The sequence below is a fragment of the Argopecten irradians genome, chromosome 11, assembly GCF_041381155.1.
Source record: "Argopecten irradians isolate NY chromosome 11, Ai_NY, whole genome shotgun sequence".
Lineage (NCBI taxonomy): Eukaryota > Metazoa > Mollusca > Bivalvia > Pectinida > Pectinidae > Argopecten > Argopecten irradians.
Genome location: NC_091144.1, coordinates 41,105,874 through 41,125,073, shown reverse-complemented (window position 1 = coordinate 41,125,073; position 19,200 = coordinate 41,105,874). Strand labels below are relative to the sequence as shown.

General features: G+C 40.0%; 1 long non-coding RNA gene across 1 annotated transcript; it reads left to right on the top strand.

The window, feature by feature from the left end:
• Positions 1 to 4,951: 4,951 nt before the first annotated feature.
• LOC138334253 (uncharacterized) lies at positions 4,952 to 7,634 on the top strand. Its single transcript, XR_011210076.1, has 5 exons — positions 4,952 to 5,128; positions 5,444 to 5,475; positions 7,003 to 7,110; positions 7,310 to 7,405; positions 7,593 to 7,634. It is a non-coding gene; the product is annotated as an uncharacterized lncRNA (long non-coding RNA).
• Positions 7,635 to 19,200: the final 11,566 nt, after the last annotated feature.

The following is a 19,200-nucleotide window of genomic DNA, read 5'->3' as shown; positions in this document are numbered from 1 at the left end:
TTTATGAGAAGAAGTTGTTTATATAGAAAAAGCCAAATTGACCCCTTTTGACCTTGCCCCTCAGGCCCCCGGGGGGTCAGCCCAATCGTTTGTACAATTTTGAATTCCCACCCTATAAGTCAGTAACCCATAAGGATGTTACCAGTCAAATTTTGTTGAATTTCAACCAGAGGTTATGGAGAAGAAGTCGATTGTTGACGGAAGGACAGACGACGGACGATGGACGACAGACGACGGACGCCTTACGACAACACAACACAATGATACAACAACACAATAACACAACAACATAACACACACAACAAAACATTATACAACAACACAACAACATACAAAAACACACAACAACACAGTACACAACAACACACAACAACACCACAACACCACAATACACAACAACAATGCAATATACAATGACACGACACACAACATCACCATGCGACAACACAACACATCAAAATACAACACAACATCACAAAGCAAAACCACACAACAGCATAACACACAACCTCACACAACAACACAACAGCACAACTCAACATCAAACAACAACACAACAGCACAACTCAACATCACACAACACAACAACGCAAAATACGACAACACAACAACACACAACACACCAAAAACACACAACAACACACAACACAAAACTACACAGCCACACAACACTACAACACCACACAACACAACATCACACAACACAACAACACCACAAAACCCAACAACTTATCACACAAAAACAACACACAATCCAACTACACACAACACTTACAATTAATTAAATGAGGTATTTGTTACGATGATATTAACAATACAGAATTCGAGAATGTTTGGGCAACAGCTATATATGTGTATGTACGAAGGTCATTTTTCAACAGACGATTCGTTGAGAATTTGCCAAGGTCATTTTTCAACGGTCATTTTTCAACAGACCTGCCGTTGAGAATTGACCCTAAACGCTGTCAATTTTCAACGGCATGTTCAATTTTCAACGGCATTCGGGGTCCGTTTTCAACGTTGAAAAATGACCCAAGGTCAATTTTCAACGGAGGTCCATTTTCAACGTTACACCGGATGCCACGGTATGGCATAAGCTCACCTTGGTCCTTCGGACCAGGTGAGCTAAAAACTCTTACAATTGGAAATAGCAAATTTGACCCCCTCAGACCCCCACCATAATGATGCTACCAATGCAATATGAGTGATATCAAATGCTTAATTTCGTATTAGAATTACATAGTTTTTATGGAAAAAGCCAAATTGATCCCTTTTGGCCCCGCCCCTCAGACCCACGGGAGGGTCAGCCCGATCATTTGTACAATGTTTAGTCAACAATTCATAAGGATGCTACCAGTCAAATTTGGTTAAATTCTGATCAACAGTTATAAAGAAGAATTCGATTGTTTGATGGACAGACGCCAGACGGACGCCGTGTCATCGCAAAAGCTCCCCTTAGTTCTTCGTGACCTGGTGGGTTAAAAATAGTGACATCAATACTTAGATAAGATTGACCCCTCCCCTGGATAAAATTAAGCATTTTTGTGAAGGCTGTTAAGAGCCTTACATATAAAAGTATTTGATTCTACCATTTGTGGGTTTTTTGTCATTTTGACCCCTTTTTGGCCCCACCCCACAGGCTCCTGGGGTTAAAGGCAATATAACTAACTATTTTTATAGTTCTTTGGTTATAAAATAGTTCTGTAAAAAATCAATTTATTTGGTTCAGTGGTTTGGGAAGAAGAAGTCGAAAATGTAAAATATTTATGGTCGGATGACGACAGACAAATGGCGAGTAGAATGGAAGAGGCTTGGGAAAAGACAAAGATGGCAAATGTGTTAAGACATAGAAATCTTTATTTCAACAAATAAATTTGTGTCAATAAAGTACAAAATAATCCTAACATGTCATCCATTTGGCCTTCTCTGTGAAGGATTGCTAGTATAACATGTTAGACAGACTCGGTCAACAACCTCACATACCGTCACTCATCCGTCCATCGACCTCACATACCGTCACTCATCCGTCCATCGACCTCACATACCGTCACTCATCCGTCCATCGACCTCACATACCGTCACTCATCCGTCCATCGACCTCACATACCGTCACATCATCCGTCCATCGACCTCACATACCGTCACTCATCCGTCCATCGACCTCACATACCGTCACTCATCCGTCCATCGACCTCACATTACGTCACTCATCCGTCCATCGACCTCACATTACGTCACTCATCCGTCCATCGACCTCACATTACGTCACTCATCCGTCCATCGACCTCACATACCGTCACTCATCCGTCCATCGACCTCACATACCGTCACTCATCCGTCCATCGACCTCACATTACGTCACTCATCCGTCCATCGACCTCACATTACGTCACTCATCCGTCCATCGACCTCACATTACGTCACTCATCCGTCCATCGACCTCACATTACGTCACTCATCCGTCCATCGACCTCACATACCGTCACTCATCCGTCCATCGACCTCACATACCGTCACTCATCCGTCCATCGACCTCACATTACCGTCACTCATCCGTCCATCGACCTCACATTACGTCACTCATCCGTCCATCGACCTCACATTACGTCACTCATCCGTCCATCGACCTCACATACCGTCACTCATCCGTCCATCGACCTCACATTACGTCACTCATCCGTCCATCGACCTCACATTACGTCACTCATCCGTCCATCGACCTCACATTACGTCACTCATCCGTCCATCGACCTCACATTACGTCACTCATCCGTCCATCGACCTCACATACCGTCACTCATCCGTCCATCGACCTCACATTACGTCACTCATCCGTCCATCGACCTCACATTACGTCACTCATCCGTCCATCGACCTCACATTACCGTCACTCATCCGTCCATCGACCTCACATACCGTCACGTCATCATCCGTCCATCGACCTCACATTACGTCACTCATCCGTCCATCGACCTCACATTACGTCACTCATCCGTCCATCGACCTCACATACCGTCACTCATCCGTCCATCGACCTCACATACCGTCACTCATCCGTCCATCGACCTCACATACCGTCACTCATCCGTCCATCGACCTCACATTCACGTCACTCATCCGTCCATCGACCTCACATACCGTCACTCATCCGTCCATCGACCCTCACATACCGTCACTCATCCGTCCATCGACCTCACATACCGTCACTCATCCGTCCATCGACCTCACATACCGTCACTCATCCGTCCATCGACCTCACATTACGTCACTCATCCGTCCATCGACCTCACATACCGTCACTCATCCGTCCATCGACCTCACATTACGTCACTCATCCGTCCATCGACCTCACCATACCGTCACTCATCCGTCCATCGACCTCACATACCGTCACTCATCCGTCCATCGACCTCACATACCGTCACTCATCCGTCCATCGACCTCACATACCGTCACTCATCCGTCCATCGACCTCACATACCGTCACTCATCCGTCCATCGACCTCACATACCGTCACTCATCCGTCCATCGACCTCACATACCGTCACTCATCCGTCCATCGACCTCACATACCGTCACTCATCCGTCCATCGACCTCACATTACGTCACTCATCCGTCCATCGACCTCACATACCGTCACTCATCCGTCCATCGACCTCACATTACGTCACTCATCCATCCATCGACCTCACATACCGTCACTCATCCGTCCATCGACCTCACATTACGTCACTCATCCGTCCATCGACCTCACATTACGTCACTCATCCGTCCATCGACCTCACATTACGTCACTCATCCGTCCATCGACCTCACATACCGTCACTCATCCGTCCATCGACCTCACATTACGTCACTCATCCGTCCATCGACCTCACATACCGTCACTCATCCGTCCATCAATCTTAAAATCCTTCTTTCTACGTCTGGGTCATCATTCTTTCCATCTAGCAATAATCTTGTTTCTCCTTTTCATTCATACATTCCCACTATTCTTCCACACATAAATAACCGTTCTCGTTCATGCGTACACTTGCACTATCACAGCACAATTTCCTATCATTCATGCACCGGCATTTGTTTCATCTACCAATTCTGAGCTATAATATTATTGTATACAAAAAGTAAGGTAGAAGTGGTCAAGGACCTGTGTTTGTAGTAGTTGATTGTTCTTGGAGATAACTAAAATATTATGAAGATAAAATATTCATGCGAAAAGAAACTGAATATAAATCTATATTTAGGTGGTATAGATACATACTTCATGTAAGTATGCCCTGAATGATGTCTATACAATGTAATTACAGAAGGAAGGTTGTAGTGTAACACAGAATGTTGGTGTGGACACTTGTATGTAACACAGAAGTTGGCGTGGATACTTGTATGTAACACAGAAGGTTGATGTGGATACTTGTATGTAACACAGAAGGAAGTTTGGTGTGGATACTTGTATGTAACACAAGACAGAAGGTTGGTGTGGATACTTGTATGTAACACAGACAGAAGGTTGGTGTGGGTACTTGCATGTAACACAGAAGGTTGGTGTTGATACTTGTATGTAACACAGAAGGTTGGTGTGGATACTTGTATGTAACACAGAAGGTTGGTGTGGATACTTGTATGTAACACAGAAAGATGGTTGGTGTGGATACTTGTATGTAACACAGAAAGATGGTTGGTGTGATACTTGTATGTAACACAGAAGGTTGGTGTGTGGATACTTGTATGTAACACAGAAGGTTGATGTGGATACTTGTATGTAACACAGAAGGTTGGTGTGGATACTTGTATGTAACACAGAAGGTTGGTGTGGATACTTGTATGTAACACAGAAGGTTGGTGTGGATACTTGTATGTAACACAGAAGGAAGGTTGGTGTGGATACTTGTATGTAACACAGAAGGTTGGTGTGGATACTTGTATGTAACACAGAAGGTTGGTGTGGATACTTGTATGTAACACAGAAGGTTGGTGTGGATACTTGTATGTAACACAGAAGGTTGATGTGGATACTTGTATGTAACACAGAAGGTTGATGTGGATACTTGTATGTAACACAGAAGGTTGGTGTGGATACTTGTATGTAACACAGAAGGTTGTGTGGATACTTGTATGTAACACAGAAGGTTGTGTGGATACTTGATAAACCACAGGTTGATGTGGATACTTGTATGTAACACAGAAGGTTGATGTGGATACTTGTATGTAACACAGAAGGTTGATGTGGATACTTGTATGTAACACAGAAGGTTGATGTGGATACTTGTATGTAACACAGAAGGTTGATGTGGATACTTGTATGTAACACAGAAGGTTGATGTGGATACTTGTATGTAACACAGAAGGTTGGTGTGGATACTTGTATGTAACACAGAAGGTTGGTGTGGATACTTGTATGTAACACAGAAGGTTGGTGTGGATACTTGTATGTAACACAGAAGGTTGATGTGGGTACTTGTATGTAACACAGAAGGTTGGTGTGGATACTTGTATGTAACACAGAAGGTTGGTGTGGATACTTGTATGTAACACAGAAGCAGTAGTTGGTGTTGGATACTTGTATGTAACACAGAAGGTTGGTGTTGGATACTTGTATGTAACACAGAAGGTTGATGTGGATACTTGTATGTAACACAGAAGGTTGATGTGGATACTTGTATGTAACACAGAAGGTTGGTGTGGATACTTGTATGTAACACAGAAGGTTGATGTGGATACTTGTATGTAACACAGAAGGTTGGTGTGGATACTTGTATGTAACACAGAAGGTTGGTGTGGATACTTGTATGTAACACAGAAGGTTGGTGTGGATACTTGTATGTAACACAGAAGGTTGGTGTGGATACTTGTATGTAACACAGAAGGTTGGTGTGGATACTTGTATGTAACACAGAAGGTTGATGTGGATACTTGTATGTAACACAGAAGGTTGATGTGGATACCTGTATGTGACACAGAAGGTTGGTGTGGATACTTGTATGTAACACAGAAGGTTGGATGTGGAATACTTGTATGTAACACAGAAGGTTGGTGTGGAAACTTGTATGTAACACAGAAGGTTGATGTGGATACTTGTATGTAACACAGAATGTTGGTGTGAATACTTGTATGTAACACAGAAGGTTGGTTGTGTGATACTTGTATGTAACACAGAAGGTTGGTGTGATTACTTGTATGTAACACAGAAGGTTGGTGTGGATACTTGTATGTAACACAGAAGGTTGGTGTGGATACTTGTATGTAACACAGAAAGATGGTTGGTGTGGATACTTGTATGTAAACACAGAAGGTGTTGATTTGTGATACTTGTATGTAACACAGAAGGTTGGTGTGGATACTTGTATGTAACACAGAAGGTTGGTGTGGATACTTGTATGTAACACAGAAGGTTGATGTGGATACTTGTATGTAACACAGAAGGTTGGTGTGGATACTTGTATGTAACACAGAAGGTTGGTGTGGATACTTGTATGTAACACAGAAGGTTGGTGTGGATACATGTATGTAACACAGAAGGTTGGTGTGGATACTTGTATGTAACACAGAAGGTTGGTGTGGATACTTGTATGTAACACAGAAGGTTGGTGTGGATACTTGTATGTAACACAGAAGGTTGGTGTGGATACTTGTATGTAACACAGAAGGTTGGTGTGGATACTTGTATGTAACACAGAAGGTTGGTGTGGATACTTGTATGTAACACAGAAGGTTGGTGTGGATACTTGTATGTAACACAGAAGGTTGGTGTGGATACTTGTATGTAACACAGAAGGTTTGGTGTGGATACTTGTATGTAACACAGAAGGTTGGTGTGGATACTTGTATGTAACACAGAAGGTTGGTGTGGATACTTGTATGTAACACAGAAGGTTGGTGTGTGATACTTGTATGTAACACAGAAGGTTGGTGTGGATACTTGTATGTAACAGAGGAAGGTTGGTGTGGATACTTGTATGTAACACAGAAGGTTGGTGTGGATACTTTGTATGTAACACAGAAGGAAGGTTGGTGTGGATACTTGTATGTAACACAGAAGGAAGGTTGGTGTGGATACTTGTATATAACACAGAAGGAAGGTTGGTGTGGATACTTGTATGTAACACAGAATGTTGGTGTGGATTACTTGTATGTAACACAGAATGTTGTTGTAGATACTTGTATGTAACACAGAAGGTTGGTGTGGATACTTGTATGTAACACAGAAGGTTGGTGTGGATACTTGTATGTAACACAGAAGGTTGGTGTGGATACTTGTATGTAACACAGAAGGAAGGTTGGTGTGGATACTTGTATGTAACAGAAGGAAGGTTGGTGTGGATACTTGTATGTAACACAGAAGGTTGGTGTGGATACTTGTATGTAACACAGAAGGTTGGTGTAGATACTTGTATGTAACACAGAAGGTTGGTGTGGGATACTTGTATGTAACACAGAAGGTTGGTGTGGATACTTGTATGTAACACAGAAGGTTGGTGTGGATACTTGTATGTAACACAGTATGTGTGATACTTTATACACAGAAGGTTGGGTGTGGATACTTGTATGTAACACAGAGAAGGTTGGTGTGGATACTTGTATGTAACACAGAAGGTTGATGTGGATACTTGTATGTAACACAGAAGGTTGGTGTGGGATACTTGTATGTAACACAGAAGGTTGGTGTGGATACTTGTATGTAACACAGAAGGTTGATGTGGATACTTGTATGTAACACAGAAGAATTGGTGTGGATACTTGTATGTAACACAGAAGGTTGGTGTGGATACTTGTATGTAACACAGAAGGGTTGGTGTGGATACTTGTAATGTAACACAGAAGGTTGGTGTGGATACTTGTATGTAACACAGAAGGTTGGTGTGGATACTTGTATGTCACACAGAAGGTTGTGTGGATACTTGTATGTAACACAGAAGGTTGGTGTGGATACTTGTATGTAACACAGAAGGTTGGTGTGGATACTTGTATGTAACACAGAAGGTTGATGTGGATACTTGTATGTAACACAGAAGGGTTGGTGTGGATACTTGTATGTAACACAGAAGGTTGGTGTGGATACTTGTATGTAACACAGAAGGTTGATGTGGATACTTGTATGTAACACAGAAGGTTGGTGTGGATACTTGTATGTAACACAGAAGGTTGGTGTGGATACTTGTATGTAACACAGAAGGTTGATGTGGATACTTGTATGTAACACAGAGGGTTTGGTGTGGATACTTGTATGTAACACAGAAGGAAGTTTGGTGTGGATACTTGTATGTAACACAGAAGGTTGGTGTGGATACTTGTATGTAACACAGAAGGTTGGTGTGGATACTATGTATGTAACACAGAAGGTTGATGTGGATACTTGTATGTAACACAGAATGTTGGTGTGGATACTTGTATGTAACACAGAAGGTTGATGTGGATACTTGTATGTAACACAGAAGGTTGGTGTGGATACTTGTATGTAACACAGAAGGTTGATGTGGATACTTGTATGTAACACAGAAGGTTGATGTGGATACTTGTATGTAACACAGAAGGTTGATGTGGATACTTGTATGTAACACAGAAGGTTGGTGTGGATACTTGTATGTAACACAGAAGGTTGGTGTGGATACTTGTATGTAACACAGAAGGTTGGTGTGGATACTTGTATGTAACACAGAAGGGGTGTGATGTATGTGGGTGATACTTGTATGTAACACAGAAGGGTTGATGTGGGTACTTGTATGTAACACAGAAGGTTGATGTGGATACTTATATGTAACACAGAAGGTTGATGTGGATACTTATATGTAACACAGAAGGTTGATGTGGATACTTGTATGTAACACAGAAGGAAGAATGAAAATTGTACAATTGTACATTCAAAATAAAAACAAAAACACTTTTGATATTAATATTTACGTCATGACAAACCTATCTATTTTTATGTACATGTATTTAGCTCAAATTTAAAACATAAAAGGTCATTTTTCGAACGACAGTTTAAAGGCAAAATGACATTGCTTGTCTAGAAAAAAAGTGTGTAGTGAATTGAATTTACATCCATAATTTGAATATTCATTAACATTATGAAACCATGAAAGTTTTTTATGTGTGAAAATAACCATTTCACAACTTTTAAGACATTTATATGACTTGTAAGTTTTCTTCAATATTAATTAGAAGTGACAAAGTGTGATAAAGTCATACTGCTACCTGTACATGTAGAGTGCATTCGGCCCTGGGTCAAACAACACAAAACATAGCTGCACAGGAGGTGTGTAAAATTATAATACAATACATTGTTTTTATTGTATTTACATTTTCACTTCGCATGCAAATGTTACATGAACTGCTTCTTAGTTAACTTCATTTGCACGAGATTAACTTTCTTCATCAGTCAATGCAAGCAACAAAATTGACAAACAGTCCTTAAAAACAAGACAATTCAAGATATATCTACATGACCAAATATAAAAAAAAAATGTAATGAAGTCTATGTGCTTGTTCAATAAAGTATTAGTTGTGAAAGTTTAAAACATTTGCAATGAAAATTCTTGTTAGGATTGAAATAAAATATCATTTCTACCATACATAGAATCCATTATAAAATATCATTACAGATATATACCATTAAATAATAAAAAACTGGGTCAGTTGAGCTAAAAGACAAAAACAAACCCAGATGAATAATGAACCGTATTATTTTTATGATTGTATTAATTAATTTTATCAATTTATTAGGCCATAATGTCACCTTTATCACAAATTTTCAACTATTCTTGCCTTTTTTGTTGATGTGTACAAATTACAACATTTTTTCATGTGTCAAAGATTTGACCTTTCCGCTGACCTTGTCACATGACCTCACAGCAGACGACATTTAAAGGAATGACACAGAACAGATATAACGAGGGGAGAGGTATAATGGATTCCAGATACAGCTGGGAGTTCACATCAGACGTCTGCATTTTAATGTTGTCAAACTTGGGGTAAATGAGTGCAGATGTCTATTCGCATTACTCACTCTCTAAATATTACTTTATATAACTTATAAGGAAATAGCAATGTCAACTTATGGAAATATCACGGAATGAAAAAAATGGTCTGACAAATTTGTTCATTTTTTTATCAAGACAGTTGATATACGAGTCATTTTTCACACTAGCAATTAACCTTCTTAATGTAGAAAAAGTAATCTGATTTAAACAAATAGATATAGTCTGATAGCTCGTCCATCATGGTAAAAAATATCTGTTGGTATGCATTCTCATTTTCATTTTCATGAAAGGCCCCATGAAAATTCATGACCTATCTTTAAAATGAGCATATGACAGGCTTGAGTTATAGAGTATTTTTGTGGTCAAACTTTAATATATCTTGCTGATAAACTGGTGTAGTGTACAGTATCGCTCCACAACCCTAACTTACACATTAACTAGAGACCTAGAGAACCTACATATGAAATTGGAGATAGATCCCTAGGGTTCTGAGAAATAGTGGTAACAAGAATTGTTAAAAGACAGACGGACAAACGAATGAAGGACCATTGACAAATGGCAATTTGAATAGCCCATCACCTATTCTTCTTTTTCATAAATGGTTGTAACAGATGATAATTATCTCTTGTATACACATTGTAGAACTGGTCACCATAGGCCGTGAATTCCTTCAAACGGTTGAAAATATTAAAATCTCTTGCTTTTTTAGACACATCATGTTCAATTAAAAAAAAATGCTATCACTGTATTTAGTGCTATAATATAGAATTGACTCTGATACTAGTCCCAAACTGTACTTGCTATACCAATGTCTATTTTCTCCAGGTCAGGAAATGTATGGTCCCAAGTTGGTCCCCACAAACAAGACGAATCTGGGATTTGTCGGTTGTTGATTGGCTGATTATGGCTAGACTCTCAACAGGAGCGGGACAGAAGAACAGTCCAACCTGGAACATCATCAAAAGGTCAAATAGGGTCAAAGGTCAAAGCAAATGTTGACAGTATCAAACGTAAGAAATATATGCAAATGAAGACAGTGTCAAAGGTCAGAAATATGCTAATGTAGACAGTGTCAAAGGCCAAGAATATTCAAATGTAGACAGTGTCAAAGGTCAAGAATTTGCTAATGTAGACAATGTCAAAGGTCAAGAATATGCTAATGTAGACAGTGTCAAAGGTCAAGATTATGCTAATAACATGTAGAAACTGGCTTGGTCAAATTATTTATTCCTCAAGAAGAGGTTAGAGGTCATTTTCACAGATCAATGTTGAACTTTAATGACAAGTGTGACAGATTTAGAAAATTTCACCACACGATAAACAATTTTAAATATTGAGAATTACTGAAATAGTTGTTTTTGTTATTATTTACTGGTAAACACTTATGTCACCATGGGTTAACAACAAAACTGGTGTTGTAAAGAGAAATGTTGACACAACATAAACAGTGTATACTCTATAACACTTTTATTACTGTTATTAACCTTGGACATGTAAGGAAATGGATTGCTGTTGACCTAGTTTCAAAATGGACACACATTAAGGTTAATACTTACACAAAGATTTATATTCCTAAATAAATGAAACTGAATACCTGGGCATATTGCCAAAACATGTTTCTCTGGCAGGTTTATTGATGTTACACTTATTGTTATTTAGTATACTTTCTACAAGATGAGATGTAGGGTTTAAAACAAATAAATATGTCACATTTTTTCCAATAGTAGAAGTTAAATCTGATGAAAATTGGAAAATTGGAGCAAATTTAATATTTACTTTAATGTCAAATTATACACATGAACATTATTAACATTCAATTCTATACAATCACTGCTTAAAGTGAAAGTCTAAAATATCTTTTTGTACAAGAATCTTAACAGAAAGAATTATGTTGTTAATGATCAACTCTAAAATAAAACAAGAGTCGGGAAATAACAGACCCACCGCAAGGAAGTTCTCATCGATATGAATATCATCATAAAGGGCAACAACTTTTACAACCCAAGAAAGGGCTAAAACCCAAATCTTACAAGCCAAGAAAGGGCTAAAACCCAACTCTTACAACCCAAGAAAGGGCTAAAACCCAAATCTTACAAGCCAAGAAAGGGCTAAAACCCAACTCTTACAACCCAAGAAAGGGCTAAAACCCAAATCTTACAAGCCAAGAAAGGGCTAAAACCCAACTCTTACAACCCAAGAAAGGGCTAAAACCCAAATCTTACAACCCAAGAAAGGGCTAAAACCCAAATCTTACAACCCAAGAAAGGGCTAAAACCCAACTCTTACAACCCAAGAAAGGGCTAAAACCCAAATCTTACAACCCAAGAAAGGGCTAAAACCCAACTCTTACAACCCAAGAAAGGGCTAAAACCCAAATCTAACAAGCCAAGAAAGGCTAAAACCCAACTCTTACAACCCAAGAAAGGGCTAAAACCCAAATCTAACAACCCAAGAAAGGGCTAAAACCCAAATCTAACAACCCAAGAAAGGGCTAAAACCCAACTCTTACAACCCAAGAAAGGGCTAAAACCAATCTTACAACCCAGAAAGGGCTAAAACCCAAATCTTACAACCCAAGAAAGGGCAAAACCCAAGATCATAAAACCCAACTCTTACAACCCAAGAAAGGGCTAAAACCAAAATCTTACAACCCAGGAAAGGGCTAAAACCCCAACTCTTACAACCCAAGAAAGGGCTAAAACCCTAAGACATAAAGGGCCACAACTCTTACAACACAAGAAAGGGCTAAAACCCTAAAATCATAAAGGGCCAAACCCAAGAAAGGAAAGGCTAAAACCCAACTCTTACAACCCAAGAAAGGGCCAAAACCCTAAGATATAAAAGGCCACAACTCTTACAACCCAAAAAGGGCTAAAACCCTAAGAGCATAAAGGGCCACAACTCTTAAAACACAAGAAAGGGCTAAAACCCTAAGATCATAAAGGGCCATAACCCAAGAAAGGGCTAAAACCCAACTCTTACAACCCAAGAAAGGGCCAAAACCCTAAGATAATAAATGGCCACAACTCTTACAGCCCAAGAAAGGGCTAAAACCCTACGATCATAATGGGCCACAACTCTGACAACCCAAGAAAGGGCTAAAACCATATGATCATAAAGGGCCACAACTCTTACAACACAAGAAAGGGCTAAAACCCTAAGATAATAAATGGCCCAACTCTTACAGCCCAAGAAAGGGCTAAAACCCTACGATCATAATGGGCCACAACTCTGACAACCCAAGAAAGGGCTAAAACCATATGATCATAAAGAGCCCACAACTCTTACAACACAAGAAAGGGCTAAAACCCAAATCTTACAACCCAAGAAAGGGCCAAAACCCTAAGATCATAAAGGGCCACAACTCTTACAACCCAAGAAAGGGCTAAAACCCTAAGATCATAAAGGGCCACAACTCTTACAACCCAAGAAAGGGCTAAAACCCTAAGATAATAAATGGCCACAACTCTTACAACCCAAGAAAGGGCTAAAACCCTACGATCATAAAGGGCCACAACTCTTACAACACAAGAAATGGCTAAAACCCTACGATCATAAAGGTCACAACTCTTACAACACAAGAAAGGGCTAAAACCCTACGATCATAAAGGGCCACAACTCTTACAACCCAAGAAAGGGCTAAAACCCTACGATCATAAAGGGCCACAACTCTTAACAAACACAAGAAAGGGCTAAAACCCTACGATCATAAAGGGCCACAACTCTTACAACCCAAGAAAGGGCCCTAAATAAAGGGCCACAACTCTTACAACACAAGAAAAGGCTAAAACCCTAAGATCATAAAGGTCCACAACTCTTACAACCAAGAAAGGGCTAAAACCCAACTACAACCAAGAAAGGCTAAAACAAGAAATAAAGGGCCAAAACTCTTACAACCCAAGAAAGGGCTAAAACCCTAAATCATAAAGGGCCACAACTCTTACAACCCAAGAAAGGGCTTAAAACCTAAGATCATAAAGGCCGGCACAACCTAACAACCCAAGAAAGGGCTAAAACCTAAGATCATAAAGGGCCAAAACTCTTACATCCCAAGAAAGGGCTAAAACCCTAAGATCATAAAGGGCCACAACTCTTACATCCCAAGAAAGGGCTAAAACAAACCCCAAGAAATGGCTAAAACCCTAAGATCATAAAGGGTTACAACTCTTACAACCCAAGAAATGGCTAAAACCCTAAGATCATACAAGGGCCACAACTCTTACAACACAAGAAAGGGCTAAAACCCTAAGATCATAAAGGACACAACTATTACAACCCAAGAAATGGCTAAAACCCTAAGATCATAAAGGGCCACAACTCTTACAACCCAAGAAATGGCTAAAACCCTAAGATCATAAAGGGCCACAACTCTTACAACCCAAGAAAGGGCTAAAACCCTAAGATCATAAAGGGCCACAACTCTTACAACCCAAGAAAGGGCTAAAACCCTAAGATCATAAAGGGCCACAACTCTTACAACCCAAGAAAGGGCTAAAACCCTAAGATCATAAAGGGCCACAACTCTTACAACCCAAGAAAGGGCTAAAACCCTAAGATCAGAAAGGGCCACAACTCTTACAACCCAAGAAAGGGCTAACACCCTAAGATCAGAAAGGGCCACAACTCTTACAACCCAAGAAAGGGTTGAAAACCTATGATCATAAAGAGCCACTACTCTTACAACCCAAGAAAGGGCTAAAACCCTAAGATCATAAAGGGCCACAACTCTTACAACCCAAGAAATGGCTAAAACCTGAAGATAATAAAGGGCCACAACTCTTACAACCCAAGAAAGGGCTAAAACCCTAAGATCAGAAAGGGCCACAACTCTTACAACCCAAGAGAGGGCTAAAACCCTAAGACCATAATGGGTCACAACTCTTACAACCCAAGATTTGACTAAAACCCTAATATCATAAAGGGCCACAACTCTTACAATCCAAGAAAGGGCTAAAACCCTATGATCATAAAGGGCCACAACTCTTACATCATGAGAAAGGGCTAAAACCCTTACTGTACCTAGTTCCTAACAGTAATTGGCAATATTAAAATTTTAATAACTTACCAAGACATTTCACTCCCCGACCGTGACTCGTCTAAACTTGTATGATTTACATTTATAACAATTTTCTATTGGGGTCTTACAGCAATAAGTTAATGAATTCCTTCCTCTTCGAATAGTGACTCCATCGGAAACTCGTCCATTAGTAGAGACATCCCAGTGGCTCCCTAGAACATCCCTTCTGGCTCTCAGCTCGTCGTGCTTCACCTATGGGCCCTGGTTCGCTAGACGGCATAACGTGTCCCGACAAAGATGATTCCTGAATAGCACTCAACCGATACCTGGTTACTTAGAAACCTCCAAGCAGCTGTCGCCTCTGTCTCACAATCAAAGATCGCGCTATCCATACTGCTCTTTATGTAAACCGGTATTAAAATATTAGCCGCTATGGATTCTAACTTGCAAATCAGCCATCCAACACGGCAGACTCCGGTTACGTCTCTGCCGGTTCCCAACAGAATTAGGCACCCTCTGAATCTTCCAATCAGGTGTATCACCTGGTTATCCACGTCTCTCCTTAGTTTTGTGCCACCGAAGTTATGAATATCCGTAGCTATACCAATTACATTATAATGGACACTATAAAATATCTTAGTGAGGTCACGATGGCTCATCTTGCTCTTTTAACATGCCTTCGCTCCCGTCTTCTGCTTTTGGTTCTGCAGTTTCTTCTTATATGCATAACAATCATGCTTAATATGTCCTATCTTGCGACAAAAATAGGATTCCACCTGAGATTTCCTGTTTGTGTTACTTGTCTATTGCTTCCAGGTCTTCTTCGCTAACTTCTCTCTGCTGTCGCACTCGGTTCTTTCTATGACCAGTTTGGAATGCCTCATACTGCAAAGCTATTCGAGCTGCTTCCTCTATAGATGTAACCTATGCTTGATGCACTGCCCATTCAAGCTCTGAGTCATTTAATGATTCTATAAAAGTGTCCAAAACTAACTGCTTCCTAATACCCTGCTGCGCTATCGGATAGGCCTATCCGTACTAGCCTCTTGGCATCTGTAACCAATTCAGGTATGGTTTCCCCCTTTTGGCGCAACCTGTTGCGAAGCTGTGTCTTGTACAGTGCACTCAGGTTCTTAGGTTCAAACCTGTTGTTTAATGCCGATACCAATATGCCATAACTACGTCTCTCCGTGTAGCTCAGATCCAGTAATATACTTTGTGCCTCTCCCCGTAATATAGTGGCTAACTCCATAGTCATTGACTGACTACTCGATCCATTCATTTCTGCTACCATCTCGAAATGAACAAGAAAATCTTGCCAACTTGACTTCCCGTAATAGGTCGCAAGCTTCCTAGGCTTTGTAACACCAGAAGAGTTTATTGCGCGGAACTCATGAGTTCCCCTTGACTCTCGACTCTACGGTTCCTGTATATCTTGCCGATGAGCTAAATACTAATTTCCCGAACTCCGCATCCCTGAGTACTCCGTGTCCAGTGTGGAACCATAAATCACCTTACATGTGCTGGGATCACCACCCGTTTCCCTGGATGTATGTGGATGTCTTTCATATGTATAACCGGTGTTCGACATGCCCACATGTGAGTTACTCATATCAGATCTTCCCATCAATCCGGTACTGGCAAGATCCATCGGTCCCGGCCTCACCACCTCTGGCATTTCACCATGGGTGTTTCCCTTAATTTCAACCGATATTACCTTCAAAGCCTCTTGCAACTCTGATATCCGCTTGCGTAGCTCCGGGTTGGACCTCTCCAACTCTGTAAACGCCATATCCCTCGTCTGCCCCTAGTCCAGTGTCCCGTGTTGGAACTCTTTACTGTACCTCTCCATTTGGGTACCCCAATATGTACTGCCTGGTCTGGGTGAGCTGCGTCAGATCTACTCCGGGTCCCTCATCTACATGTATACCGATGAGTGACGTCTCACTTATGTCCGCCGTAGCCATAGCTTCTTCCAGTTGTGCCGTGTCCTTGAGTAATAACCTTAAAAAGTGAGGTATTCCACCGCTGCCACCAATGTAACGCACAATCGCGTCACGTCCGGATTCTCTAATCAATATAACGAGTCGTAGTCACAGACTACTACCCTTGAAGATGCACGTAGGACACTATGTCAGCTGGTACCAAATACCAGGAATAGCTGTAGAGATTCTGCACCCCGAAGCTTGTCAACACAGCCTTTAAGACTAGGAAGGAGCTCAGTTATCTCCGCTTGATAATAGCTGTCTCAGCTAGCAAAAGGTCAATATTTGGTAGAATGTTCACTCTCAGCCTTTTTGACGTCACTGATAACAAAGATTGCGGCGATACTAAACTTCGTACGACTCGCCAAAACTACATAAAATACAAGTAAATACGGAAAACCATTAAAACTTAGCGGAACCTTAGCCAATATGGCACTTACATCTTCTTCTCTTCTTCTTCTTTGACTTTATTCCTCCATAAGTGAAGAGTTTATACAAAACCTTAAGACAAAGAATTACAAAAAGAAAAATGGAAGCGATTACATAAATAATACATATTTGACGTCCTAAATCAGGACATTATTTTAAGAAAATTGAGAGGAAAAAAATATAGAGAGAGAGAGGGAAACAATTCAATACATCAATAAGGGAAAATGATTAAATACAAACTGACATCTTCAAAGACATCATGATATAAATGGAAAAATGTAAACATATTTACTGAAAAGCTAATTTAGCAGCTTTCACAGAAAAGCAACAACAAACGTAAGCAAATCTTATAGAATACCCATCATCCGGTAATAGTTCCTGTGTATAATCAGGGATGTACCCTAATAGGACACAAATAAGTTCGTGTCTATCTAAATTGTCTAATTTTACTAAAACTCAACTGGATAATTGTTGACAATATTTGTGAAGAATTCATCACGTAGATCAAATAGATCTTGATGTTTACAATCAAGTAAGCAATGGGCTAAAGCATCATGAGATATCACATTACATTTCGCACATAACAGTTCACAACGTGGACTTAACAACCACAGACTTCCTACTCTACTGCAAATTTTAGCTTGAAAAGAAGATAAGTGTTTCCAAAGAAACCAAAGAGACGACGGACGAAGTGATCCATGCAAACATTTAAATCGACTAAAATCATCACAATTGCTAAGGCGCACATGCAATTCAGATTGTTCTTTCCAATAAATAGCATTTTTAACAAACAATTTCCAAGACTGTTTGGAAGGGAAAAACCCGTCTTCCAGAAACATGTTCAAGTCTTTTTCTAGACCGTCCTTAAATATAATAACCCAGATGTCGTTAATGACACCTTCAGTAAACACCGAGGTGTTTCTGGTATAACCTTAACAGAAATAGCTTTTTTACAGCAGCTGAAGATCTCAGAAGACACATCGAACCAAACAAAATGAAGTTTAGACTGTTCGACTTCAAAGAGATAAGGCACAACATACCAAGTGCCATGTCCGATCTAGTTCTTAAAGGAAACCCCTGAATGACTTTGGCACAAAAATATTGAATTATTTCAAGCCGCGACCAATTTTTCGAACTTAATGAAAACCATAACTTCGACACCAAATAAACTGCACGGAAGTGTGATAGAGCGAAATAGCTTCAAAACAATAAGAGGGTTTATCGAATTACCGATTTTAAAAGCCTTCATTTAAAAAACGAGAAGCTTCTAAATTTGTGAAGTACATTTTCAACATCAGGACAACCAAGTTTATATTTGTCTAAAAATATTCTAGCATGTGTCGTATGTTCAGACTCATTCACAGTTTTACCACCCAAAGTCCAGTTGCGTGCAGATCTTGCAAAAACATAAATGCAACATAGAGCATAAAAGATGCTTTCTATATACTCAAATAATGAATTTACAGGATATAATTAACATTATTTAGCATCCGATAAACTATACGATTTATAAAAATCCCTGCAAGTGTTGTACAATATTATAACAATGTTCTAAATTCGTTACAGTACCGTTATACGACTCTTTTGATGTACATCAAAAGATTAAAGTATCTGTTCTGTTGCCTCCAGTTTTACTATAAGATAGTCCAGAAGTGTAGAGATTGTAAGTGATCGGAACCCCTGGAGTATCGAGGATGCCTGTAGCCGTGAGCAAATTTGGCCGAGTGCATCGGGTGTTTTTGATTGTCTTACAAGCAGGTGAGGACATTCGTTAAATGGATTATTATTTATAA